Below are 14,815 nucleotides of genomic sequence, written 5' to 3'. Positions count from 1 at the left end.
TGGCACAACAAGCTCAAGCTGGAAAATGAGTCGAGGCCCAAATTGCACAGACACCGGTTTAAGGTAAGGCAGCTCATTGTGTTACTGTGTGTTATGATTGATTCAGTGAGAGGTGTTTGTCAGGCTAATCAATGCTTTGCTGATTGACCTGTGAGGTACTGCAAGATTCCAGTGTGCGACTTCATGACAGCTCACATCCAGTCAGTTGTAATAGGTTTGTTAGAAGGGGCAGATTGATGGCTTTGGATGGAAAGTGCATCACATTGTGATTTGTCAGAGAGAGAGAAAAAGCAGACATAAGGTTGGAGTTGTTTCACAGGCGTGTGTGGTGATTTGATATTGATTTGTTACATTATCTGGGGTGTATTGTTGTTGTTACTAGCCAATATTTCTCATCCGAGTTGTCATAGTGTCATATTGTGGTGTGCCATGAGAGTGAGACATTACACCCCTGATGTGCAAGTCTTTCTGTACATTCATTTTCCATGGGACAAGCTAGCTTTGTTATGTTTGATTTCTAAAACAGACAAAAGCCAGGATCTGTTAATTATTTCCAAGGAAAGGCTTTGAATACACAACTTGCATTTGTAAGTTAGGTATTCACGATGAGTACTTGAATGCAGCACATGACCCCTCAACCCACCCGCTCTGTTGGCTCCCTGGTGTGTGTTTCATATCAAGGAGCAGCAGATGGCAGTGCAGGCTCAGGTACAGAAGTCTGCAGGCACTTGGAACACAGGAAATTACCTTCTCAGCTCCAACAAGTCAAGTAACATACAGTGTAATTTATGGTTTATGGTGTTGAATGCATTTGTCTTAATAATTTTAGAATCTAGTAACTAAAGAGAATTTTTTTTTTTTGTTTGAGTTTTTGTTTCTCACATTTGTTGCTCACTACAGAAGATAAAGCTCTTTGTGGGCCTTAATATTAGGAATATTAGAAAAATTATTTGTTACTGTAAGTTAGCTAGTTACGTAGTTTGTAAATTCGTTTTTTTTTTATTTTAACATACACATTGTGGAACATGGGATGCGAAAATTTGTTGAAATTAAAAACAAAACAAAGACATTAAATTCAGCACAAGCATTACAAACAGAACATTAATGGAGTTATCAGAAAGTATTTAAAAATAGATGGAGAAGGCAGGTTCAAAATTTTGTTTATACTTTGTTAGTGAAAGATGCCTATGGCTATACATTCAGTATTCTACTTATATGTTATGATGTTATTGTCCTATATTTTGACTGTGATAGTTAGTGATAGATAGATTCTCCTATTTTTAAGGTATTTGAAATACTGCAACACTCTAATTTAGCACATTAGCTCAAACCCACAGGCACAAAGGTCATGAAGGTGGGACATAGGAGACTTATTAGCAAAGACCATAGCAGGGATGATAACGCCCACATACATCTTTGACAGAATACTTGTTATGAGATTCAAGGTTTTTGAAACAGTGATCAATGTGTTAAACCCTGCAGGGGTCACATAAATAATTGATGGTTTACATGTAATCAAAGGTTATTTAGGTTTAATGGCTTTTGCCTTCAATAGAAGAGTATAATTCAACTTACATATCCATCTGTGTGCATCTACGCACACAGATGTCAGCATGGTCACTCCCTGCGAATGGCAAACAGGCACCGATAGGTATCTGCCATTGTGCATTCACAAGGAAAAAAAAAACATTGAAAACCCTGCTAAAAAAGTGAAGAGCTTGTTCTACAACCTATTGTACAAACAGATTCAGAGAGAATTTAGATATGTTTCTAGAGACTGCTGAAGGCCAAAGAGAAGTGGAGCAACATGAAGGGAAACTCACCAAAAGTTTTCTAAACGAGACGTGTCAGAATATTTTTACAAACCTGTCAGAAAGTCCGTTTGAAGTCCTTGCAATTAGATTAGATTGATAAATTCTGCTTTAAAATTCAACTATACGTCTATATGTTTTTAGCTTTGTTGATAACAATGTAGGGTTGACCCAGATATGCATAATGTTTCATGCAACATCCACTGAACACTGACTTTCAAGTACATATCACTGCCAGTTGTTTGGATTGTCACTGGTTTTTGATGTTTACAATGTTTGTTTATTTGTATTTATACTATATATATATATATATATATATATATATAGTATCACGTCTCTCCCCATTCATAGCAGCCATAATTTCCATCTTTGGTCCTACACAGTTATGACTTATGATACTGCAAAATTATAATGTGTATTTGTTGTTTTGTCTGTCTTATCGGTCTTACCTTCTGGGTTTTATGACTGATTAATTGCAAAAAGGTAATTTAAACTAGCTTGTGCCAGTGCTACCCTTTTGGGCAGTGATAAATAAAATGCCAATGTCCGACATCACTTGTAACATCTCTGAGATGCAAATGTCTTGAACAGTCATAGACCAGTCTCTCTTTTCTTCTTCACATTTCTGGAGAATGTTTATTGCAGATTGCTTCTATGAATAAAAATGATTCTTTCATTAAATTCAGTCAGGCTTTAGGGCTAACTTAACTTACTCAAAATAATTAATTACTTATAGGTTATGATGCAGCATTTAATCAGATTTGTTGACTTCAGTACTGTATTTGGCACTGCTAATGCATGCAATCCCTCTTAAGCACTGGGTGTACATGCCAATTACTTTGAAAAGGGTTGAGAGTAACACTTAAATGTTGTTGAGGTCCTTCACATCTAGGATGCTCGGTAGAGTTTCCCAGGAGTCGTAGCTATGTCCAGTTCTGTTATGTCTTCGTAAGGCCATCTCATAGACATACCATCAGTGTTCTCTATTATGCAGATGATATGCAGCTTCACCCATTATGCAATTCTCAAAACCCACAGGGATTTCACTGTCATCATAATCATCTCTGAGGCATTCAGAAGTGGGTGGTTGAATATTTTCTGCAGTTAGATGCAAATAAAACAGATTTGCAAATTCATCAGTTAAATCTTGAGTAACTGATTTTAAGCTCTTAGTGCATTATAGAGTCCAAACAGCCAGCATGCATCTGGAGGAAGTGCTTTAGAAAGGTTTTGTTTCCCCATGTTAGATGTATTTGTGGCAGCAATTGCAGTTGCAGCCACAAAGGCTATGAACGCTTCACAGTGAGGAGCCATGTGCTAATTAAATGGTTATTAAGAGGTGCTTTGGAGGCTGCAGCCTGCTGTCTATCGCTTGGTAGCCCAGTGGAATCTGCACCTCTGAACCTCTAGAGTAGGCTGCCCCGGATAACCTGTCTGAATATGACTTTTGTGCAGTCCTATCAAACGATTATGACCTCCAGATCTTTTGTTTTTCCAGTAGTTAAGGCTGTAGAGCGAGGAGCCTTGACTGGCCTGTAGCTGGCATGCGCTGCAAGGTCAGAGGAAGGGTACCCAAGGCACCTCTGTCGATTTTATTTTAAGATGTTGTGGGTTGTGAATCCCTGTTGGTTGGTCCTGTACTACCAAAACATAATTTTCTCTGGAATTTGTGGTTGCGTCTTGAGGCTGTTTTACACTAATTTCCTAACAGCTTTTGGTCTGCACCCACATAGAATAGTAGTTTCTTCTCTGTAACTCCAAACTGAGTACACATGTAGCCCTTTTAACAGCATTCACAACTGGTCTCTTTCTCTTCATATTCAACAAGTCAAGTAGAGCTCTTACGTAGGACAAACCACCATTTGATTGGGTGGTGGGCACAACAAGTTGAAGCTGAAACAGAGCCTCGGGGAACAAACTAATAGTGAAACAGAACTCAAATTACACCCAAGGTGGGTTTACTGCTATTCTATTCTAGTCTGCTACTTTTGCTCATTGAGCAGTTCAAAAGACATTGTGACCCTTGTTAAGGGAGTGAACAACCCTTCATGCACTTACTGTGATTAACTATACAAAGCAACAATCAAGCATGGTCTAATGATCTATAAAAGAGTTTCATTTTTCTCATAAAGGATGACAATAAAACTGTTCTTATAACATTGGGCATTGGTCTGATTAAATATTGTTGACAATTACGTTTTTTTAACATGTGATATGCTGGTAGTCTGAGTTAATTAAAGCATTACCATGAACATTGGGTGTCTTGAATGCAGGGAAACTGAAAGAGGCCAAAATGTACTACAGAGGAAGATGTGTCTTTACAGTCTGTAAGGACCACTCTACTGACAGAAGGACAAGAAATTATGAGGTAGACAAAGCCAGACCATCAAGGCCTTCTCAATAGTAACCTGCCGGCCATCACAGGGACAAAGTCTTATTTTATCCCTCTCAAGTGCATTGAAAATCTTAGTCTAAGTAGTGCTTATAGACAGACACCAAGGAGATTTAAGCTAAGTGAAGAATGTCAAAGCATATCAAGACATTGTGCCAGGGTGGATATTTTCAATGAAACACTTTTTTATATGAATGTGTGCAGTTGTCTACAATGAAATTGGCAAGTCTCTTACCTTGTTATACTTGTCAGACTTTTTTGACAAATTAAAATTAAAAAGTACTAAATTGATGTGTATGACAGCAACAACACACGATATTGAATTGCTCAAACAATAAGAGGACTTAGTACAATGATATTTGGCGTTTTTCTGAAGGATTTCTTCAGTGTTCTGACTGGCATCCTATTTCTGCAGCAATGTAGGGTTTCATTTCAGTCAAACAATGGTTGTCGACCTTTTCAATCTTGCACTATGAACTGGTGACCTTCATGTGACAGCTTCGTTTGCTGAGCACAAGGTTGGTTCGTAGGCTGGGGTATTAAGTGACTATTTAAACATTTTTTATCACTGAGCAAATCTGCTGAATAGTAAAATTATCATTAAAAGACATATAGTGATCAATTAATTTTGGTTTTCCAATCAAAACGTATTGTAACAATAAAGTCTGTACTTTGTTCTGTTCAAGTACTTGGGATACTGCCTTGTGACTTAAAAAAAAAACAAAAAAACATGTATCCACAATACAGCTGAAAATTCTGTCATAGCTGGCATGGATGAACATTATTGGCCATGCCATACTCCCTCTATAAGCTTTTAATCCTAGGAAACAAATATGCATTTGTGTACCCTCTTTGGATGAATGGATTATAGATTATCACTGCCAGCCAGCATATGATGCCAACACAGATTATGACTGCTGTATGTTGAATAAAGCTGATACCACTATTTGGGAAATTTTGGCACTGTGAACTACTTTAAAGTAATAAGGATGTGCTGCAGTATTTGACACATAGAGGGTATTAGAGATTTTTGTTGTAAGGATTCTTTTTCATAATAGGCTGGTATTTTAAAGACAGTTGAGTTTCGAATTGCCATTTTCACCCCTTGCTCCCTGTTTCTGTTTTCTATTCCTATTATTCCAGTCAACTCAACTGTGAACTGGCTCAAAATGTATTTCCATATTTCCCCATAATTGCAGCATTGTTGAAATAAGACTTTCATCGTTCTCATGGAAACCCCTGAGTACACATCAAGCTGTGCAATTACTCAAAAAATAAAACCCGCTAATGTCAGAGTGGTGAAAATATCACAGTGCACTCCCATTCCCAAAATCCAGCTGGGAAGTATTAAATTTTAAATCTGACCACGTGCATATTCACAGCCACAAGCTCTTTTAAGAAATGACATTCAGACTGAAGGCCCATTTTGGGTGGTGCTTTTGATGCTTTGTCTTCTTTTAGTGATGCCATACTGGTGGTATGTCCAATTTTCTCTGCAGTATACCATATTGTTAATACCAGCACTTGTCTTTTATCTGTTTACTGTGCCTCTCTCTTATCAAGCCTTTAATTACTTAATTATTCTTCATTGGGCTCAATTAAAACACAATGGACTCTGCTGCTGCAAAAGTCAACTATTTTTGCTCCTGCACAGCAGTACACAAAGCATGGGAGAGATAGGCTGTTGCAGTTGGCCCTCTATTATGTACTTGGAATAAATGAGATTCTGTTTTTCTTTGGATGAAAGTCTGGCCTTTCTGATTATTATGCTAACAGCAAAATATAACATTGACTTTTATAAAATGTTCATGCTCCTCGAGTCGAGTGAGGAATAGATTCACATACATGGCAATCAACGCACCTTCCCCAAACAAAATTACTTTTTAGAAATAGAAATCGTTTTCTTTCTCTATTCATGCAAGTGATTTGTTGCGCAATGTCACCTTACTCAATAGTAGCGGGCCAGGTTTACGCCAGGTTTTTTTCCACTCCTCCCTGTGCCTCTATCTAAATCAGTCAATTTATTTCCAAATTGCATGTCGAGTGTAGGAGCAAGGGCTTATGGCAGTATATTAAATCAATGCACTCCTACAGTATATATTTTGAGAAGGTTTAATTTTTTTCCTCTTTTTGCTGATATTGATGGGGATGCACCTGGCTTTGAGTGTCATGAAGGACACTGTCACAAATTGGAATCCTGTATATTCATAGAAGAAAGACAGTTGTGAAAAGTGATTGAGGTGGATTAATGGAGTTGAAACAGGCTTTACAATATAGGCTAGACCTTGACTGTCTTTTAGTTGTATGGTTGTTGGTCTGCACACTTTAATTTATTAGTATCAGAAGGACAGACACTATCACCAAGGGATGCAATTTGAATTTGTGTTGCCTTTATGGACTATCATGAACGAAACATGCAGACATCTTGCTGTAGAAAGCTTGAATGTGATCCCTTCCTCATGAATGCACATATACAGCATGTACTGTATATGCAAAAACAGGCATTCATTTCAAGTGTACATTACTGCTCAACATATGTATTATAACATTTGTTATCTGTCTTAGTCGAAGCATACGCAGTATGATGTAGGGGTCGACTGATTACTGACCTGTCCGATTATCGGATCCGATATTTAGCATGTTTATGATTATCTGTATCAATATTTCTTTTAATTGACTGACGATAAAATACATTCTTTTAAAAATGTGCTACTTGGCTCTTATGCAGGGCCTCTGCGTCTGTGGTCTGGAGCAATGTCCCGCCCCCAGCACAATATGATTGGTTACACGTCACGAGTAATAGCCTATTAACGTTTAAGGCTACTGTGTGCACAGACGGGCACAGACAGGAACTTTGTGTTGAAGGTAAAGCAGCAGATAGTCCAGAAGTTCCAACAAGCATCACAATCTTATGATCAAGTTCATTTGTTGATCCAACAGGAGAGGGAGAGAGAGAGACACCATCGCTAACTGCTAAGCTAGCATTGCTAGCAGATCTAAACAGCATTTAAACGTGTGGAATTAGCGAGAAAGTTGCTAAATGAAGGAGAAAGGTATGAGTGCTTGTGCAGAACTAGCGTTATAGTTTAAATGTACAGTGGCTACATCTAGTTAGTCGCTGTAATGAAGAAAACAGCAACATTAACTGGGTTGACATAGAGTTGCAAAAAAATGCTACCAGTAACACAGTAACACCAGCAGTCGGAATTAAAACAGTTCGCTTACCGCAGCACCTGTATGGCCACTCACTACTGTTACTTAAAGAAATTTTACTCATGAAGAAGTAAAATTACTTGAGTATAAATGTAATCAGATAAAAGCACAACGTGAGTCAGTTACATTGTTCTCTGAGTAAACGTATTACTACATTACATTTTTAAAAGGGGAAGGGGAGGGGCAAAAATATTATGGAGATAATAATATATGATAAAACTATTGAATCAAAGAACATTTTAGAATACAAGGCATGTACAGTGTTCCCAAGTGAGAACTGCACTGAGAGTAACCAGCCAATTCCAGTCAGGTTCTTTGTGGCCTGTGCATATAACTGATGATTACAAATCCACACTCAGTTGGCAGTTTAGTAGGTACCCCAAGCTAAAACCAATGCAGTCTAATACAACAGTCTTACAGTAATACTCCTTCATGAGGGTTGTAATGTTCACTTTTTATTAAAATTGTTTCAGAGTGGTGTTGATTCAATTGTGTGATCGTTTTGGAGGTTGTAGTGTGTGGTGCTGTTGAGCTGTATTACATTATACAGAGAGGTGTGTCTATTATTTAGCCTACCTTCATTTGCGGTGAGCAAAATAATAGAAACACCATGGCAGGTCTCCATTGGCTTTATGTAGCAGTAGTTTTGTGTTGGTATGTCAGTTCCAAATATCGGTTATTGATCTCCTTGATTACTAATAATCGGTATCAGAATTGAACCTGAAAAAAAACATAGTCGACTGTTAGCTGTATCAATTATTTTCATCATCAATTAATCTTCAGATTACATTCTCAATGAATCAATGAATTGAGACATGAAATAGTACAGACATTGTGTAGAATAGACATAAAATAGTAAGAAATGTCCGTCACACTTTCTTAAAGCCCAAGGTGCCATTTTCAAATGTTTTGTTCAACTATAAAACCCAAAGACATTCAGTTAGCATAAGACAAAGAAAGGCAGCAGATGCTCACAAGGTGATGAATTTTTGCTAGGAAAAAAATCAATCAAAATAGTTGCCAATTCTTTTTCTCTTGATTGACTAATTAGTCAAAAAATAGTTCGTTATCTGCATTTGCGCAATTCAACAATACTTACCTCTCGATATGAAGGCATGCTTTTTGCTTCTCCTCTGGCGACACATTGTACAAGCACCAAAGATGCATAAGCTCTGCTAAAACCCCCTTTTCCTGTTTCCTGGTTGTATTTTTTTATGTGGGTATATGTACGTATTTATTTGAATTATTTGTTCAGTTTGTTATTGTTGTACACATCAGCATCTCTACTCTGTTGGTACATTGAAAAATTTCCAGGAATTTTAGTGGTTGGATTTTTCTGCTGAATTTTACAAAGTTCATTGTGCTACATGTGTGTGCCTCATTTTAAGAATTAAATAGCAGCATGTCTCCCCTGTGTGTTGGAGGCACCTTGAATGCCCTTAACCAGCACTAATAGGAGATAATGATTGGTGCTCAACAAAAAGAGAGATTCATTTTGAATTATTAACAAGTTAACTTTGTAGTGGAGGCACTTTATCCCCGAGGACAAACAGCCCAAATGTTTGCAAAATATAATTAAGCCGAGGCATCTTTAAATGTCATTGCTGCCTGTGCCATGTTTCAAATTGTTCTGCATCAACAGAATTTAACGAGATGGCTAAGGAATCCATTTCCTGCAAGCATGTGATAAGCCACACATACAGTGGAGCACTTTCATTGATTGCCAAAATAAAGCATTTTGTATGCAAATGTGGGAATGGAGTGGCTAAGCTGATTCAGCCTCATGGACACCAAATAATGGTCTTTACAATTAATACTTTTACATGCTATCCATTGAAAATTTCATCTTCCATTTAATGGCTCTAAAACATTTACACATGCCCAGAAAAGAGGGGGAAAGGCACTGTGTTCCAATGGATTAATATGAAAGCCAACAAACAAATAAAGCCATGCATCCCTCGCTCCCCCCAGAGTATTGGTCCCTTTCCTGTCGTCTCATGCTCCTGCACATTTTGGATTAACAGATAATCTTTGAACATGAAGGAAGGTCTGCTAACCCCGAGGGGGTGGGATGTAGTGAGTGAAAGAGAGCACAGGATTGGAGGCAGTGCTGCATTGTTTGAACGTAATGTGCTTGTCTTGTTCTTGTAAACATGCAGCTCTTTTTGTAGTGGTGATACGGCCTTAAATACCCCTCCTTCACTCTCGCAGGTTGTGTTACAGGAGACCCACAGGTCTGAATAGATAAGGAGCACTGGGGGTAACATGGGTGTCCGCTAAAAAAAAAAAGGAAAAAGAAAAAAAGACAAAGGCCAGTGGGAACCTTTCATCTGTAGGTTCAGGAGTGTTTGTGGGGACCAACAAATCACTTGTAGTCAGTTAGGGTATACATCCATGGAGCCTGTTGTTGACCTGTCTAGTCTCATCTGTTTAACAGTTTTGTTACAAACAACCACTGAGTCCAAGAACAGGGGAAAGTATATTTGGGTAGACTCTTTGGTCAGCAGATGGTTAGACCAATTTGTGCCCTGTCCTGTACTTTGTCCTGGGTATTTTAGTTTCTTATTCTGTATAATGGAGGATTTGTAGTATTGAATGGCTACTGTGTCCTCTCCTGTCTTCTGTTCTCTGTGTCTTGTCCTGCTCAATTCTCTGTAACTTGAGAGGCACCATCCGTTATTAATTATTTCTTAGTGTTTTCAGTACACATCTCTCCATTAAAGTTTTTTCACAATCATGACATTATTTACACATTCAGAAAAACAATGTGAGCAAAATAAATCACATTCACATTTGTAACAATCGTCTAAGGCTGTAAACAAAGCTATCTAAAGGTAATGTTTATTGTTGTTGGTACATTGTTTTGAAACGATACAACATCTGTTTTATCTTAATTTAATCTTAATTTATGAATGGGATTATACATTAATACAGTCCATTGAAATCTCTCTCATGATTTCATATCATTTTATGTGCAAAAATGTAAATGTTATATTTGGTATATTTCATATTTTATAGACGTTGAACTATCTAATCTACTTACACAACAGTTTATCTATAAATGCGTGCCTCCTGTGCCTCCGATGATCTTTTCAAAGCCCCCGGCGTCTGGAGGTGGATGTTTTTATTTTGTCCTCAGTTTTGCATGTATGTTTGTACTAGAACATATTTGACAGTAATATTTCACTATTTACATATCTTAGGTATTGTAATAGGTATACCGTACATCTATCATTAGTTATATATAATGATAAACTGTTCAATGTTCATTTATGTTTTGGTCAACTGACCACTGTGGCATCATTGCCTCAAAACAATTGAAGACAAAAGATGTAAGGAGTAAATGAATTCAGATTAAGGCCCAATTTTGGCTGCATTGCCATATGTAGCTTCAGCCCTGAGTCATGTTTGCATTCTGGTCTGGCCACATGCTTTCCATATTGTAGTGTAGTAGTGTGAAATAGTACTAGTGAGAAGATCACTATAAATGCTGTGGTTAACAGCAGTGAATATACAGAGGTCCTAACTTCCATGTTCAATATCTGCACTGACTAATTCGGTTGAGTTCTGTTTATGTATTTGAATGCTTAGATGGTATGCCTGCTACCTTTCTTAAAACCTAATGGTCGGAGTGGGCTGCTTTAATGACCAGTTTTGGACTTTGTTTTGCCATCTGCACTTTTGCCCTCCACCCCCGCAGTGTGTCATTCTCAAAATATGAACCTTCCATCATTTTAGACTCAAGGACAGCAACAAAAACTGTTGACAGCAGTGTTTGAAGTAAATGAGAGAGCTGAGCCCTTCCAGATCTTCTGAAAGGCGGCGAGAGTGCAAGATGGGCAAGAAGGACGATGATGATGGGCCTGACCTCCTGATCAGGGGAGCGTGAGGAGGCCTGAGGACAGAATCCCCTCTCTGCTGCCCAGGCTGGAATTTTGTGCTTGAGAAGTGTTTAACTTTCTCAAATCCCAATTGCACTCAGTGGGGAGTGTCCTCTTTCCCTTTGCCCACAGGTTTAGTGACTGCCCTTAACTCCTGGGCCCGGGGAGGAGGGTGGGCGTTTGGAGGTTGGAGGGGGGGATCAATAGGATGGCAGCTTGCCTGTTTGACAGAGGTGAAGTTAAGCTAGGAGAGAGAGAATGGGGTGAGATAGTGAGGGCTATAGATATCTGAGTAGGAATTATCCATGACACCTGGGCTCTCAAGCTGCAACCTTTAAGTACATGATTTAGGATCACCTCTATTTGTGGGATAGCCATAGCACATTCAGCACATTCAGTCCCAGCCATTGTGCTCTGTTAGCTCTCACAGCTGAAAGTCATTGTCAGTTATTTGTTTAGAAATGCTTTCATTGTTAAGTCCTTGTACCTACATTGTTTCAGCCAGGCAAATTCAATTTTATTGTGTACCTTCTTTAGTTTCACTTAGTTGTCAAGAAGACGTGGGAAAATCTCCTAAGTCATTCAGTCCATCCCTGTATTTTTCTGCACCACTGAATTGATACAAAAATGTTCTTTTTTCAAGCGATAATATATCATTTCTAATAATCTCCCTTTGCTTTGAGAATGGTGTCAATAAACTGACATGTTAAGAACAAATGGAACAGCCTTTATCTCTGCAAAAATCCACAGCCTTTGCTTCAGACAGAGACAAAAACAAACTGTGTGCTTTCATGTTTTGTCTTATTTTTTAAAGGGGGATAACCCTAGATGAGACTGAAAATGTTGGCTTTCAAAAGGTTGACATTTAACTACTGTAGATATAATGATGGATACAAGAGATGGAGCACGTTAATGGAAAATGGCGATGTCACGGTTCATCTTCCGAATTGAGGCACATTAATCCACAGTGTTATGGAAAATGCTGATAAAAAATAAATGCACTGAATATTTGTAACAAGTGGCATCAATTTCCCCTTTGACTGTCAGTGAATGAAGATTTCTTAGCAGATTGCATTATTTACTCTGCTTAGAAAATCACAGAGCTGTAAAATCCTTGCTAGCATATTTCTTGGTGTTCTTGATTTCTGGGAAAGATCTCAACAAAGGCAATGTAAATGTCATAGGTTTGAAATGCCCCATAGTGACAATTTAGCTTTCATCATACCTACATTAATTAAACTTGGCTTTACCATATAGACTTTGACACAGTCATTTCCAGGCCAATTGTGTATGCATGAGTGGTTTTGTCCTGGTCTGCTTTCTGATGATAGGCTGATGCTGAATGTTGGTGAAAAGAGCTTGAAGTAATCTGAATCTCTGAGAAGCTTATAAAGGGAGAGTGCAGAGGCAGGGACCTAGCAAGTTTACGGAACCTCTATGCCACCAGACATAGTGTGATAATGAAGTAAGGAGCATCAGATTGACTGGCTACAAGATGCACTGATAAAACGAATGATGAAGTTTGCTTTAGAGGGAGTGCTTTTTTGTATTCATCAAATGAAACATAAGAGCAATCACAAAGACAATATATTAGGTTTTGCATATACTTGCACTGTCATGTAGTACATGAACTTGAAAGAGACTCTTTACTCTAGTCTGGATTTTTGAGGTTGATACAGTATTAGTAATTTTTGACAGGTAAGAAAATCTGCTGACAATATATTGGTTGATATTCTTGCCTAAGTCCCTTAAATTTGGTCCGTAAAACATTTGGAATAAAAATACTACGAAAGATATTCTACAGTTGAAAAATACGTTTATTTGTATTTGCAACACTGAAATATGGTCTACAAAGGGTACCGAACAGAGCAGAGATGCAAAAAGGCTTTGCTCGGACATCTCTCCATCCTATGTACTTGTTGAATAAAACATCTGTCTCGTGCACAAGGTAGTGGCAATGAGAGGGCTTGTGTTTGCAGAGATGAAACTCTCTATCCTCCACTATGCCCGAGAGAGTTTAGCCTTGATGCATTTTACACCAGCCCAAAAACCTGCGTTGACAAGTTATCTGTGACCTGTGGTGAGAGCGGGAATGGCTGCAGTGAAAATCAATCTTCGCCTCTCCTCTCGCCTTGAATACCAGCAGAGCAAACAAACAGGCCTAAACAATACGATATATACCACATATCAATTACACTAAATGCCTCAGTATCTATACTTCACTGTCCCAGGCACACACCGGTTACAAGGCACACATGCTGCTGTAAGACGATAATGGTGCTGCATTGTTCCTCACCATCTGGAGGACTGATAAGGCCTGCCTGTGCATAGTTGATAATGAGAACAGGCAGAGGAAAAACTGAGTGTTAAACATTTCCTTGGCCCATGAAAAAGGTTCCATTAAGTCCACTGACCCCAATTGAATATTAATGAGCTAATTAACGGATTTATTGTTATGCGCAATTTCTGGAGGGGCAATTTTTTTCAAGTGCTATTATTTTTTCTAATTATTTTCTGTACTTTTTATAATTGAATCTTTGTAGCTGCCAGCATCCTGTTTGTGCCTTGGCAACAAGAAAAAAACGTCTGGCATCTGTTTTCCCTTCTTTCAGCTTGCTGTAACTACAACAAAAAACAAAACAATGTTCTTTTCGATCCCAGTCTATTTGTCATCAGGACTATTCCTCATACCTCCATCAACTAGAGCCCCAAAATATTACTCTTTAAACACACCATCTTTCTTATCTGTTTTAGAAATATACAGGGCAAGCGATGTTCAGGTGTTGGATTACAAAAGTGCAATTACTTGGTTTACTGCAGGGTGCATTGCATGGAGGACTTGACAAAGGTTTAAATGGGCAGTGACAGCTGAGCTTGATAGATAGCATAATCAGTTGATGTAGAGGATGCACTGAAGCAGTCCTCAGTGGACAGCTGGAGAGTACAGGCAGCTACTGAGAGGGATAGTAACCTTGGGAGGAATGACTACTGATACTTTGTTTAATGGGTACATAAGATATGGACTTCAGCAGCTTCAGGATCAACTTAAAGGAGATGGTGCTCTTAATTGTGTAATTGTATTTAAAATGTGTACCCATTCTACTTGATCTATTATGGAAAAAACACTGCAGTCATTTTATAGAAGGTCAGTTTAGTATTTTTTATACCCCACCATTTCCACACAAAGTTATCTTGAATGTTTTTAGTATCAAATAATCCCAAATCTTGAGAGGAGTGCATGTATATAAGCTCATCACTCTGGATGTGTACAGGAAATGATTGTGACCCTAGGACAGACCCAGAATGTCCTGCATGGACTACATCTCCCAGCTATCTTTGAAATACATTGGGATCCTCCAGGTGGAGCAATAGCAGGGCTGAGGTGCTCTGGTTCCTGCTACCCTCACCCACATGCTGTGTGGTCATGCCTCTCTTGTTAAGCTTAAAACAGCAGACAGGAATTAACCAGCTGCACGTCTTAGATTTCCACCTGCACTTTTACAGCTGTGTACAGGCAA

This window comes from Seriola lalandi, unplaced genomic scaffold (assembly GCF_002814215.2).
Source record: "Seriola lalandi dorsalis isolate HSWRI2012SDOR001 ecotype SW California unplaced genomic scaffold, Sedor1 jcf7180002054278, whole genome shotgun sequence".
In the NCBI taxonomy this organism is placed as follows: Eukaryota; Metazoa; Chordata; class Actinopteri; order Carangiformes; family Carangidae; genus Seriola; species Seriola lalandi.
Note: the sequence above shows the minus strand (reverse complement) of the source record.